We start from the raw sequence: 15,765 nt of genomic DNA, 5'->3' as shown, positions 1-15,765 counted from the left end.
ACCCCATCTTAAGGATTCTCAGTTTCCTCATGTGATATCATAGAAAGATATTGGGTCTATTTTCCTCCTTCTCAGAACAGAGCAACTAAAACTCTTGGAATTTTCTGAGCGATAAAGGTGATAAGAGTATTTTTTGCCATGATCAGGCCACTCTTGGCAGGCCTGTGGATAGCTGCAGGGTGATGGCTAAAGGGAGGTCTTCATACAGTCTTGACTGGAATTTTGTCAGTGTTAAGAAACCTGTAGTGAAGTTTTATGAGTGTGGGTCAAACGGAGGACAATTGCCCAGAAGCCAAATCTCAATGGACTGAGAAAATGCTCCAGAGAATGGCAATTTGGGACCTTATTTTATATATTACAGTCAAAGCAGGAGTCGTAAGGGGTTACATGAAATCCATTGGTGATAGTCAGAGAGGCTGAAGAAAGCAAAGCAAGGAACTCTCTGAGGTTGGATAAAAACTAAAACAAATAGACACATACTTTTTTTTTTCTTTTTTACAATGGTTGGTCCAGGATAGATTGCAGTTAACATGAACACAATAACAATACCAATGAGGACTTTTGTTGCCTCTCTGCAGTGTGGGTACAGAAAAATGGAAATGATTCTGGCGTGCCTTTGACCAGGAGTCGAACCCGTGACCCTTCAGGCTGATGATCTAATCACTTAACCACAGAAGCCAGGGCAGGATGCTGTAACTTTATGGCTTATTTGAAAACAACGCTGTAAGAACACAATACTGTAAATTATAATTACTGTCTACAAATTCCAGAAGCCAGGAGGATAGTAGGAGTTTTGTAAGTAAACTCACTTTGCCTTAGCTACAGTTACAGAGAGCCATGTTTTTATAGCCACTTCAGCTTACATTTGAATTAGTATAGTTAGTTGTCCTTGTTGAAGGAGGATGTAAACACATTCGCATAATTAGGTTCTTGCATTTACACATAAAATTCCAAAAGTGTGTTATTATAGATGCAAAAATATAATAGACAGGCTCAGTTAAAGATTGACCCTTGCCAGAGAAGATATTGGCCTAGGACTTGACTACCCAGCATGACTCATTTTCATTAGAAAGTTTTCATTTCAGACCATCCCATGTGTTTACTTTAGGTCTCTGAGTTTGTAAGTCCCAACATGCAGGCCTCTCCTGAGTTTCAGGTTTAGTCTGTGGTCTCTTTTTTGTTCTCACTTTGATCATCAATCAATTTAAATAATTCATTGATGACCAACCTCTGGGTTAGATGATATGGTCCAACTGTGCTAAACAGGCTTGTTCCTAGGAAGTCTTAGTGTCAGTGTTTGTCTTGTTGAATGATGGACCTTTGGGGATGGGGCAAGGCTATAACTTTGGATGGAAGTTAAGGCCAAGTTTCCTCAAAAGTGAAAGGTAGGTAAATGGAGGGGGCAGTCAGGTCCCATGTGTCTTCATTAAGAAAACACTCTGGATCATCTCTAACCTATAAGCTATCATGATTCAAGCTTTGCTGTCTGTCTCACTTCTCTGCATTTTGCATCCAGTGTAACATTTACATATAGTTTGAGGACACAGTATCCACCTCTTCAATTTTTACAATCTGACCTTGAGATGAGGTCTCATCTACTTCCCAGTGGAAACACTCAAGTGCCATTTATTATTAATCTGATTCCCACTAGTTATGCAATTGGCAGCTGTAACTTTAATCATTTTTTAATCCTCACCTGAGGATATTTTTTCTATTACTTTCTTTAGACATAGTTGAAGGGGTGGAGGGAGTGGGGAGAGAGAAAGAGAAAGAGAGAGAGAGAGAGAGAGAGAGAGAGAGAGAGAGAGAGAGAGAGACAGAGAGAGAAATATGGATGTGAAAGACACACATTGATGGGTTGCCTCCTGCATGAGCCCAGATTGGGGCAGGGAATGAACCTGCAACCTAGGTACGTGCCTTTGACCAGGAGTCGAATCTGTGACCCTTCAGGGTGATGATCTAATCACTTAACCACAGAAGCCAGGGCAGAATGCTGTAACTTTATGGTTTATTTGAAAACAATGCTGTAAGAACAGAATACTGTATAAATTACAATTACCATCTACAAATTCCAGAAGCCAAGAGGATAGTAAGAGTTTCATAAGTAAATTCACCATGCCTTAGCTGCAGTTGCAGAGAGCCATGTTTTTATAGCCACTTCAGCTTACATTTGAATTAGTATAGTTAGTTATTCTTGTTGAAGTAGCATGTAAACACATTCCCATAATTAGGTTCTTGCATTTACACATAAAATTCCTTTCTCAATATTCCTTTTCCACTAGCCTACTACAACTTCCTTAGTTTTTCTCTTTAACTCATTCAGAAATAACTAACTTACTCAGAAAAACTACTTAGTTTTGATTTCTCTTTAAAATATACTCATCCTGGATTTGAAGATGGCTGCCAGAGTAGGTGGATCCCTCTTGTACCTCTTCCCAGAACCTAACTGGGAATAAAACTAAATTGGGGAATTCACCCTGAATTACCAACTGAGGACTAGCTGAAGAGGAGACTTGAAACAAGGAAGGGCAGAAACCACCTCAAGTCTGGTGGCAATGGTGGGGTTGTGAGAAAGGCTGGCCCAGCTCCAATGGTGGAAGGCCAAGGGAGAGAAGGAATGTGTCATCTGCAGGGAGGTTTTCCCTGAGAGGAACGAGGCTTGGACCCCAGGTTGAGTTCCTCAATTCAGAGCACCAGAGGGAGAACAGCAGCCCACGTAACATCCTGCTGAGAAAGGCAGTGGGCTTCTATCCACCAGGGATAGAAGGAGCCTTTTAGAGACATAGCCACTTAAAAAATAAATAAACAGAGCACAGGATTTTTTTTTTTTTTTTTTTTTTTATAGTCACTCACCCCTGAGGGGAATCTGGGCTTGGAGACATTGTGGGGAGACATGGAGGAACAGCAGCTGGAAGACCTGAGCCCTGCTCTTCCTCCCGCCCCCAATACTGCACCAGCCATTTTTCCTGAGAGGCACAAGCCCCTTCAAGTAGCAACAGCCTGGGGAAAGGCAAATAGCCCGCCCTCAGGGGTATATCTTGGCCCACCCTCAGGAGTCCCACTTGCTCCACCCAGGATCTTACCCTTGCTGAAGAGGCTGCAGCAGAGGCCAAGCTTATGGTCTGGGAAGTCACAGGGGGCCTACGTGACTGGTTTTAGAGTGAGGCCACTTCCCCACTGGATTGCATACAAGCGACTCCACCCTGTTAAGGTCAGGGAAATAATCCGGGGTCACAGACTCAGACATGTGGCTCTGGGGAACATACCTACCATCTTTCCTGTAATCTGAATGGCATCTCATCCTCCTGATTCTGCCAAAAGCCCTTTCAGCAACAGCCTTTTCAGTGACTAAGTCTGACATGTGGCCAGCCAGGAGAGGCCTCTGGAGGCAGAACCTGAGGTGCTGTGGGACATTTTATGACCTGCCCCTGAACCCTGTGTTGCTAACAAGCCAGCCCTGGAGAGCAACTTGGCTCCTCTTGATTGCAGCCGAGCCCTGTGGAGGCAGCCACAAACTGTGGGTCGCTTGAAGCTTCAAACAGGTTGCTGTGAGCCAAACATGAAGAGCTTCTGACAGTGGCTAGCACCAAGGTACCTCCTGGGAGGCCCAGAAATGTCATAAAAGCAGTCAGCCTGGATCAACATAAAAGCAGGATCGAGAGGGTGCTCCCAGAAGGCACCAAATTCTGAGAAAATCTCTACTTCCTTTTTTTTTTTTTCATTATTCTGTTTCTTTTTTAAAATTTCATTGTCATTATTTTGTCTCTCTTTTTTCTTGTATTGATTTCAGAGAGAGGAAGGCAGGAGAGAGACAGAGAGAGAGAGAGACAGAGAGAGGGGGGGGGGGCATTGATAATGAGAATCATTGAATCTTAAAGGCAGCAAGACAGAGACAGAAAGCTACATGCAAGTGAGTGCCCATTAGAGTCAACTAATTTCTCAACAGAAACACTTCAGCCCAGAAAGGATTGGCATGAAGTTATCAAAAGTAATGAATAGCAAGGACCTGTATCCAAGACTGCTCTATCCAGCAAGGCTATCATTTAAAACTGAAAGCAAAATAAAGAGCTTCTCAGACAAAATAAATAGTCTAAACCAGCATTGCAGGAAATGTTAATAGGATCGCTGTAAGCAGAAGAAGAAATATATAGAGAGGGACATGGACATAAAGAAAAAAATGACAATAAATAAGTACATATCAATAATAACTGTAAATGTAAATGGATTAAATGTTCCAATAAAAAGATAGAGGGTAGCTGAATGGATAACAAAACATGATCCATATATATGCTGTCTGCAAGAGACACAATTCAGAACAAAAGATTCATACAGACTGAAAGTTAAGGGATGGAAAAAATATTCCATGCAAAGGAAACAGCAACAAAAGAAACCTGGGGTAGCAATTACTCATATCTGACAAAATAGACTTCAAAACAAAGCCATAACAAGAGACAAATTCTAAAGGGATTAATACTAAAGGAATTAATCCACCAAGAAAATATGACCCTTCTAAACATATATTTACCCAATATAAGAGCACCTAAATAAATAAATAATCCCTTGGTGGACTTTAAAGAGAGAGTGACAGCAATATATCACAGTAGCATGACTTTAACACCCTGCTGATATCACCTGATAGAACTTCCAGTCAAAATATCAACAAGGGAGAGACAGAAAAATGGCGGCGGAATAGACAGACGTGTTCCGAGCCTTGTCCAGGAGCAGAAAGAAAGAACAGCTGAGGGTCGCACTAGGAGTGTTTGTTGGCAAGTTGGGGGGCAGCTGAACTCCAGAAGAAGGTGGGAGACTGCTAGATGGGGTTCCCCTGACCTGGCAGCTCCCACTGAGACTGGGTCCCCTCCCGGAGCTGCAGGCTTGGACGAGGAGTCTGCGCCATCTGGAACCGGAAAGTGGAGCTTATCAGAAGCCTGAGAATCCACAACTGCGGCACCCACCGAACAGCTGCGAGCCCCAGAACAACGATCCCCAATTGGCGCAAACACACGGGTTCAGAGGAGCTCTACACTCCACCACGGAAAGGTCAGATTTCGCCTAGGATAAGGTGAGGTCTCTGGTCCCAGCTCGAGAGGAAAGCTCGCGTTTTGTGGGAGCTGGAGGACCAGGGAAGTCTGTGCCTAGAAAATTCTGTGGCTGTTGGGGCTGGCGTGATCTGTGAATGTGGAAGGGGGTCCTCAGAGCTGCTAACAGAAGGGCTCTCTAAAAAGCAACCCATTTTGATCTGAAGTGCAGGGACACCCTAAGAATTTCAGGGGTGTGCTAGACTTACGCGCAGCCACGGAGTGCGCACACTTGGGCTTTTTCCTCTTGAAATTCTTGCTTCTGATTACTAAGCCCAATACATAGGATCACCCAGTTGGGGACACCCTGGGAGACTGCAAGGGAAAGTTGTTTTTCTGGAACCTGGGGATTGGAGCGGGGAGTGACCAATACAAAAGATCAACAAAACCAAGAGCTGGTTCTTTGAAAGGATAAACAAGATTGATGAACCTCTAGCCAGGCTCACCAAGAAGCAAAGAGAGAGGACCCAAATAAACAAAATCAGAAATGAAAGAGGTGAAATAACAACAGATCCCACCGAAATACAAAGGATTGTTAAAAAATACTACGAACAACTCTATTCCAACAAACTGGACAACCTGGAGGAAATGGACATATTCCTAGAAAAATATAGCCTTCCAAAACTCAATCAGGAAGAATCTAAACAGCTCAATATGCCAGTAACTATGGAAGAAATTGAAGCAGTCATCAAAGAGCTTCCGGCAAACAAAAGCCCGGGGCCAGACGGCTTTACAGGAGAGTTTTACCAAACATTCAAGGAAGAACTAAAACCTATCCTCCTCAGACTATTCCAAAAAATTCAAGAGGAAGGAACACTTCCAAGCTCCTTCTATGAAGCCAGCATCACCCTAATACCAAAACCAGATAAAGACAACACAGTGAAGGAGAATTACAGGCCAATATCCCTCATGAATGTAGATGCCAAAATCCTCAACAAAATTCTAGCAAATCGGATCCAGCAGTACATCAGAAAGATCATACACCATGACCAAGTAGGGTTTATCCCAGGAATGCAAGGATGGTACAATATCCGAAAATCAATAAATGTGATACATCACATAAACAAATTGAAAGATAAAAATCACATAGTCATATCAATTGATGCAGAAAAAGCATTTGACAAAATCCAACACCCTTTCTTGATAAAAACTCTCAACAAGGTGGGAATAGAAGGATCATACTTCAACATAATAAAAGCTATATGTGATAAACCCACAGCTAACATCATACTCAATGGGCAAAAACTAAAACTATTTCCCCTAAGAACAGGAACAAGACAAGGATGCCCACTCTCACCACTCCTGTTTGACATAGTACTGGAAGTATTAGCCATTGCAATTAGACAAGAAGAAGAAATAAAAGGCATCCAAATTGGAAAAGAAGAAGTAAAGCTGTCCTTATTTGCAGATGACATGATATTGTACATAAAAAACCCGAAAGACTCCATCAAAAAACTAACAGACTTAATAAATGAATTCGGCAATGTAGCAGGATACAAAATTAACGCCAAGAAATCTATGGCATTTCTATACACCAACAGTGAATTTACAGAAAGAGAGACTAAAAAAGCAATCCCATTTTCCATTGCACCAAAAAAATTAAGATACTTAGGAATAAACCTCACCAAGGAGGTAAAAGACCTATATGCGGAAAACTACAGGACACTGAAAAAAGAGATAGAGGAAGATGTAAACAGATGGAAGAACATACCATGTTCATGGATTGGTAGAATCAACATCATCAAAATGTCCATACTACCCAAAGCAATCTATAGATTCAATGCACTCCCCATTAAAATACCAACGGCATATTTCACAGACCTAGAAAGAACTCTCCAAAAATTCATCTGGAATAAAAAAGACCCCGAATAGCCACAGCAATTCTGAGAAAGAAGAATAAAGTAGGAGGGATCTCAATACCAGGTTTCAAGCTGTATTACAAAGCCACTGTCCTCAAAACAGCCTGGTACTGGCACAAGAACAGACATATAGATCAATGGAATAGAATAGAGAATCCAGATATCGATCCAAACCAATATGCGCAATTAATATTTGACAAAGGAGGCATGAGCACACAATGGAGTCAAGACAGTCTCTTCAATAAATGGTGTTGGGAAAATTGGACAGATACATGAAAAAAAAATGAAACTAGATCACCAACTTACACCATACACAAAAATAAACTCTAAATGGATACAGGACTTAAATATAAGACGGGAAACCATAAAAATACTAGAGGAATCCACAGGCAGCAAAATCTCAGACATATGCCAAAAGAACTTTTTCACCGATACTGCCCCTAGGGCAATGGAAGCCAAAGAGAAAATAAACAAATGGGACTACATCAAAATAAAAAGCTTTTGCACAGCAAAAGAAACCATCAACAAAACAACAAGAAACCCCACTGTATGGGAGAACATATTTGCAAATGGTATCACTGATAAAGGTTTAATTTCCAACATCTACAGGCAGCTTATACAACTTAATAAAAGGAAGATAAAGGATCCAATAAAAAAAATGGGCAACGGACCTAAATAGAATCTTTTCGAAAGAAGACAGAAGGAAGGCCAAGAGACACATGAAAACATGCTCAAAGTCACTAATTATCCGAGAGATGCAAATCAAAACGACAATGCAATACCATCTCACACCTGTCAGAATGGCTATCATCAACAAATCAACAAACGACAAGTGTTGGCGAGGATGTGGAGAAAAAGGAACCCTCGTGCACTGCTGGTGGGAATGCAGACTGGTGCAGCCACTGTGTAGAACAGTATGGAGTTTCCTCAAAAAGCTGAAAGTGGAACTCCCATTTGACCCAGTAATCCCACTCCTAGGAATATATCCTAAGAAACCAGAAACACCAATCAGAAAGGATATATGCACCCCTATGTTCATAGCAGCACAATTTACAATAGCTAAGATTTGGAAACAGCCTAGGTGCCCGTCAGCAGATGACTGGATCAGAAAACTATGGTACATCTACACAATGGAATACTATGCTGCCATAAAAAAGAAGGAATTACTACCATTTGTAGGCACCTGGATGGAATTAGAGAACATTATGCTAAGTGAAATAAGCCAGTCAATGAAAGAAAAATACCACATGATCTCACTCATTTGGGGATAATGAAAAACATTATAAACTGATGAACAAAAAGATAGTTACAGAGGCAGTAAAGCATCAAACAGACTGTCTAATTACAGCGGTAAGGTTAGGGAGAGGTGGGGGAAATAAGAGATCAACTGAAGGACTTGTATGCATGCATATAAGAGTAACCAACGAATGCAAAACATTGGGGGGTGAGGGCATGTATGGGAGTGGGGTAGGGGGGGTCAGTGGTAAGATATGTACACATATAATACCTTAATAAAAATTTGAAAAAAAAATATCAACAAGGAACCAGCGACCTTAAATGACACACCAGATGAGATGGACTTAATTGACTTATACAGAACATTTCATCCCAAAGTGGTAGAATATTTACTCTTCTCAAGTGCACATGGAACATTCTCAAAGATAGATCACATGTTAGTACACAAAATAAGTCTTAATAAATTCAAGAAGATGGAAATTGTATCAAGCATCTCTTCTGACCACAATGGCATAAAATTAGAAATCAAATACAGTAAAAAACTAAAAAATATTCAAACAAATGGAGGCTAAATAACATGCTATTAAACAATGAATGGGCTGCAAACGAGATAAAGGAAGAAATAAGAAAACTTCCGCTGAAACCGGTTTGGCTCAGTGGATAGAGCGTCGGCCTGTGGACTGAAAGGTCCTGGGTTCGATTCCGGTCAAGGGCATGTACCTTGGTTGCGGGCACATCCCCAGTGGGAGGTGTGCAGGAGGCAGCTGATCGATGTTTCTCTCTCATTGATGTTTCTAGCTCTCTATCCCTCTCCCTTCCTCTCTGTGAAATATCAATAAAATATATTAAAAAAATATATATATATATTTAAAAAAAAAAGAAAACTTCCTAGAAACAAATGAAAATGAACACGCAACATCCCCAAATCTAAGGAACACAGCAAAAGCATTCCTGAGAGGGAAATTCATAGCATTATAGGCCTACCTCAAGAAACAAACAAAAAAAAAAAGCTCAAATAAACAATATAACCCTATAACTAAAAGAATTAGAAGGAGAAAAAAAAAAAATCCCAGAGCAAGTAGAAGAAAGGAAATTATAAAGATCCAAGTGAAAATAAATGACATAGAGATTAAAAAATCAATACAAAAGATCATTTAAACCAAGAGCAGATTCTTTGAAAAAATAAAAATCATTGATGTACCTTTAGCCATACTTATCAAGAAACAGAGAAAGGACCCAGATAAATAAAATCAGAAATGAAAGAGATGAAATAACAACTGTCATCACAGAAATGCAAAGGATTGTTAGAAAATACTATGAACAACTATATGCCAACAAATTGGATAACCTGGGGAAAAGGGACAAATTTCTATAAATATAACATCTTCCAAAGCTCAATCAGTAAGAATCAGAAAACCTGAATAAACTGATAACATCTAATGAAATTGAAACAATAATAAAAATAAAATAAAATAAAATAAACTCCCAACAAACAAAAGTCCTGGGCCAAATGGTTTCACAGGTAAGTTTTATCAAACATTCAAAGAATTAACACCTATCCTCCTCAAAATATTCTAAAAAATTCAAGAGTAGGAAAAACTTTCAAGCTCCTTTTACAAGACCAGAATTATCTCAATTCCAAAACCAGATAAAGACACTACAAAGATTGAAAATTACAGGCTAATATCCCTGATGAACATAGATGCTAAAATCCTCAACAAAATATTAGCTAATCAGATCTAACAATACATGAAAAAGATTATACACTATGACCAAGTGGGATTTATCCCAGGGATGCAAGGCTTGTACAATATTCACAAATCAATAAACATAATACATCACATAAACAAAATGAAGGCTGAAAATCATCTGATCATATCAACAGAAGCAGAAAAAGCATTTGACAAAATCTGGCATCCTTTCAGGATAAAAACTATCAGTTAAGTGGGAATAGAGGGATCATACCTCAAAATAATAAAGGCCATATATGACAAACCTATAGCCAACATCGTATTCAATGGACAAAACCTAAAAGCGTTTTCCTTAAGATCTGGAAAAAGATAGGGATGTCCACTTTCACCTCTCTTATTCAACATAGTACTGTAAGTTGTAGCCATAGTGATCAGACAAGAAGGGGAAAAAAAAGGCATCCAAATTGAAAAAGAGAAAGTAAAACTTTCATTATTTGCAGATGACATGATATTGTACCTAAAAAATCCTGGAAACTCTACCAAAAAACTACTAGATTTAGTAAATGAATTGGAAAAAGTAGCAGGATACAAAATTAACATCTGGAAATTGATGGCATTTTTATACACCAATAGTGAACTCTCAGAAAGACAAACTTAAAAAACAACAACAATCTCATTTACCATTGCAACAACAACAACAAAAAATAATTTACATACCTGGGAATAAATTTAACCAAGGAGGTAAAAGGTCTGTACTTGGAAAACTATAGGACATTGGAAAAAGAAACAGAGGAAGATATAACCAAGTGGAAGCATAAATTGTGTTTATAGATTGGAAGAATTAACATTATTAAAATGTCCACACTACCTAAGGCAATCTACAGATTCAATGCAATCCCCATTACAATACCAACAACATATTTCACAGATCTAGAACAAATATTCCAAAAAATTATATGGAGCCAAAAAAGACCCCAAATAGCCAAGGAAATCTTGAGAAAGAGGAACAAAGTTAGAGGGATCACAATACCAGGTATCAAACTATACTATAGAGCCATTGTAATACAAACACCTGGTACTGGCACAAGAACAGGCATATAGACCAATGGAACAGAAGAGATACCACAGAAATTGGACCACACTAATATGGTCAATTATTATCTGACAAACGAGGCAATAACATACAGTGGATTAAACATAGTCTCTTTAATAAGTTGGAAAAATTGAACAGGTATATACAAAAATATGAAACCAACTTATACCATACTCAAGAATAAACTCAGAATGGATAAAGACTTAAATGTGAGTTGTGAAACAATAAAAATCCTAGAAGAAAACATAGTTAGCAAAATCATAGACATCTCATGTAGCAGTATTTTCAGAGATACATTTCCTAGGGCCAGAGAAACAAAGAAAAAAAATAAACAAATGAGACTACATTGAACTAAAAAAAAAAGCTTCTGCACAGGAAAATGAACCAGCATCAAAACGAAAAAGGAACCCACTGTATGGGAGAGCATGTTTACCAATGATACATCTGATAAGGGGTTAATTTCTAAAATATACAAAGAAGTCATTCAACTCAACACCAGGAAGACAAACAATACAATTAAAAAATGGGCAAGGGACCTGAATAGGCACTTCTCCAAAGAGGACATACAGATGGCCAATAGACATATGATAAAATGCTCAACATTACTAATCATTAGAGAGATGCAAATTAAAATTACAATGTGGTATTACCTCATACCTGCCAGAATGGCTACCATCAATAATTCAACAGACGACAAGTGCTGGCGAAGATGTGGAGGAAAGGGAACTCTAGTACACTGCTAGGAATTCAGACTGGTACAGCGACTGTGGAAAACGGTATGGACTTTCCTCAAAAAGTTAAAAATGGAATTGCCATTTGACTCAGCTATCCCACTTCTTTGAATATATCCTAAGAACTCCAAAACATCACTCAGAAAGAATGTACCCACCCTGCCTGATGTTCATAGCAGGGTTATTTACAATAGCTAAGATCTAGAAACAGCCCAAGTTCCCATCAGTAGATGAGTGGATAAAAAAAGCTGGGTTACATTTACACAATGGAATACTTAATGCGTGGCCATAAAAAAGAAGGATCTATTACCCTTGAAGACAGCATAGATGGACCTGGAGATTATTATGCTGAGCAAAATAAGCCTGTCAGAGAAAGACAAATATCACACGATCTCACTTATATGTGGAATCCAAAGAACAAAATAAACTAATGAATAAAATATGTCCAGAGACATGGATACATGGAAGAGAATGACAGATCTCAGAGGGGAGGGGATTAAAGGGAATGGAAAGAGATTAACCAAATAACATATGTGCATATAGGGTTAGGCAATGAACACAGACAATATAGTGTGGGAAAGGCCTGGCATGGTGCAAGGGTTGGGTGGAGTGGGACAAGGGAGGGGAAAATGGGAGACATCTGTAGTACTGTCAACAACAAATAAAAGAAACAAAAAATGTCTAAAAATCTATGACCAATTATAGAACAAAAAATGTCTAAAAATCTATGACCAATTATAGAACAAAAAATGTCTAAAAATCTATGACCAACCGTTATGGCAGAACGACCAGACCAATTGGTCGCTATGATGCACACTAACCACCAGGGGGCAGATGCTTAATTCAGGAGCTGCCCCCTGGTGGTCCGAGCGCTCTCACAGGGGAAGCGCCACTCAGCCAGAAGCGGGGTTCACGGCTGGTGAACCTCTCCCACCTCCGTGGCAGTGCTAAGGAACAATGAGCCGAACGGCAAAGAGCCAGCAGGCTGGTGGTAAGAAGAGAGGGGTCCCAGACTGTGAGAGGGCACAGGTCGGGCTGAGGAACCTCCCTGCCCCCATGCGCGAATTTCCTGCACCAGGCCTTTAGTAAATAAATAAAACATACACATCCCTTTCTTTCCTTTTGCGATAACATTCCTTATACATTTCAAAATGTTACTGGAAAGGGGTCAGATCTGGAGGAGGTTTGCGTAAGGCCAGCCAGTAGTGTGTGTGTTCTTAACTGCATGCAGGAAAGATTTCACAACAGGAATCCAGCTGATTTTAAGCGTATGTTTATTAAAGCTGAGGACAATTAACAAGGAAGGGCCTAGGATAGAAGAAGCAACAGGAGAAAGACTAGGTGAGGTTGCTTAGGAACATCATGGAAAAGAAATGAGTCTAGGCAGGGCTGTTGTTAGGTTACTGTAAAATCAGAGGAAATGGGATATGGGGAGAGGTTCAGGAATGTGGCCTAGGATGAGCTGCTTCTGCCCATTGCTGCCCTGGTTGCCAGCCTCATGGGGACCCCTTAGAGTTTAGGAGAAAGCAAATTCACTTGAAATGGTAATTCAAACAGGCATGCTTCAAGGAGAATGCATGCTAGCTCCCTTGCCTTAAAAATTTATTTTCTGCTTTCCAAAGGTGGGCATTTTAAGAAAGATCTCAGGGGACACCTCAAGAAATATTTTTCAGCTTTTCCAGGAGTGCCCTTTCAGGGTTGTGGTCTCCACTGTTTGGTTATCACCAGGGCAAAAGGTCTAAACCACATAACTAGCAATGTGCTAGGGGAGAAAGGCCACCCTGAAGGCAAGCTCCGGCACCAGTTTTGCCCATTGCAAGTCACCTGGGGCTTGTATCTGGCTGTAAATTGCTCAGCCAGTTTGTTCAGCTATCTGTCTCAGATGCACCATTCTACTTGTCAATGAGTATTCCTAGCTTCTAACTAACCTACCTCTAAAGGAGAAATCATTAAAAGCATATGATTGATAATATAAAAGTTATCATATACACCTTTAGCAATTATTAACAACTAGAGGCCCGGTGCATGAAAATTCATGTACTGGAGGGTGGGGGGGTCCCTCAGCCCGGCCTGTCCCCTCTCACAATCAGGGAACCCTCAGGGGCGGGAGATGACCCAGTGATCAGGGGAAGGCGACACCCCCATCACACCTCTGCCGCTGCCACTGCTGGCAGAGCAAGCCTTGGCCGGCCCTGGTTACCTGAGCCTCGGGCGGCCCTGGGTGGTTGGGCAGTCACCATTTGAGGCTTGCCTGCACCTCAGGCCTGCCTTGGGTGGCTGGGCAGCCGATATCCGAGGCTTGCCTGTGCTTCGGGCCAGCCCTAGGTGGCTAGGCAGCCGACATCTGAGGCTTGCCTGCACCTCAGGCCAGCCCTGGGCAGCTGGGGGATGAGGGCGGGTCCAGCTGCACTGTACGCCTGCCACCCCCTTGGTGGGGCTGAAGGGACTGGGGGACTCTGGTGGGGCTGAGGGGACTGGGCGCCGCCATCTTGTGGCTATGGGCACCGCCATCTTTGTGATGTGTGCCAGTCAATTTATATATTCCCTCTTTATTAGATAGGATTGGACTTTATACACAAGGTTAGAGAAAAGCCCAAAGAACAAGTTCAATTAATATTATGACTAATATTAGCAGACAGGTGAAGACAATTAAACTAATAAAATTCAACATCAATTTGTAGGGATATAGGCCTTTTCAATGTCTATCCCTGATATCAGCAGCTTCTTATTCTTGAGAAATCTTTGTTAGCTGTAATTGGAAGCAAGTGTTAGAGAAAGGAGTAGATGTCCATTCATGGTTGGAGAGAGTCTAATTGATGTCTTTTCCAATGGCCCAATTAGGTTGTGGCCCTTGTAGGGCACTTGTGAAATAATTCTCACTAATTTATCAGTCCCTATAAGCTGGTTAATAACCTCTTAATAATAATGCAGAATGTCTCTTTACAGTAAGGTTGATGCATATGTTCCTTTGTCTAGATGTGTAGGGTGACCAGTGACTATTTAATTAGGAGAAAACAAATGTGTTTACCAAAGAAAGTAGATTCAGGTTGAGGAGAATAATGAGAGCTTTAGGCCAAGGAAGATTAAAAGCTTTTGAAAATTTACCTAATTGAGTTTTAACTGTACCACTTGTATGTTTCACCAATCCAGAGAACTGGAATAATAGGCACAATAAAAATACTGTAGAATGTGCCAAATATTCAAAATGGATTGCATTAACTTACCCAGTAAAATGAGTCTCTCAGTCACTGTAACTCACACAGAATTCCCAAATTGGGATTAAATTTTCCCAGAAATAATTAACCATCATTAAAGCTGTTGCTCTCCTTAACCCAGTGAGAAAAACATGCAAGTCATAACTAGCATATACTTGTATTTGTGAGATTCTGGACTTTTAATAAAATTTAATTGCCATACCTTAAATCAGTGGTCAGGAAACAGTGGCTCGCGAGCCACATGCGGCTCTTTGGCCCCTTTAGTGTGGTTCTTCCACAAAATACCATGGCTTGGGCGAGTCTATTTTGAAGAAGTGGCATTAGAAGAAGTTTAAGTTTAAAAAATTTGGCTCTCAAAAGAAATCTCAATCATTGTACTGTCGATATTTGGCTCTTTTGACTAATGAGTTTGCTGACCACTGCCTTAAATGATTCTAAAAGAAATGGGAAATGTCCTTGGCACCCATGGAATGATTTTCCAGGGTTACATTTGTATAGATAGAACATCTGCTATACACTTTACAAGCTTTAGTAGGAGGAGATTTCCAGTAATAGTGCTCAATTCATGAAATCATTTTTAGGACCCCACTGTCTTAGCTCATGCATATGCTAAAGTATAAGTAATTGAGTCCCTATATAAAATATTGGTTTCTGATTGGGACCATATCTGCTTGTCTGGGTCAAAGATCCCTACTTATTGTTTCCACATCCTCTTTTCTTCTTCTGCAGCTGTCCCTTGACATGTAAAAGAAAGTCTTTTACTGATTTAGTAGGAAGCAAGGAGCATTCTCAGGTGTAGAATATTTGGTTGTATAATGCTGCTTGTCTAGCTGCAGCATCAGCTAAATGATTTCCTTTTGCT

The sequence above is a fragment of the Plecotus auritus genome (assembly GCF_963455305.1).
Source record: "Plecotus auritus genome assembly, chromosome: 10".
NCBI lineage: Eukaryota > Metazoa > Chordata > Mammalia > Chiroptera > Vespertilionidae > Plecotus > Plecotus auritus.
Note: the sequence above shows the minus strand (reverse complement) of the source record.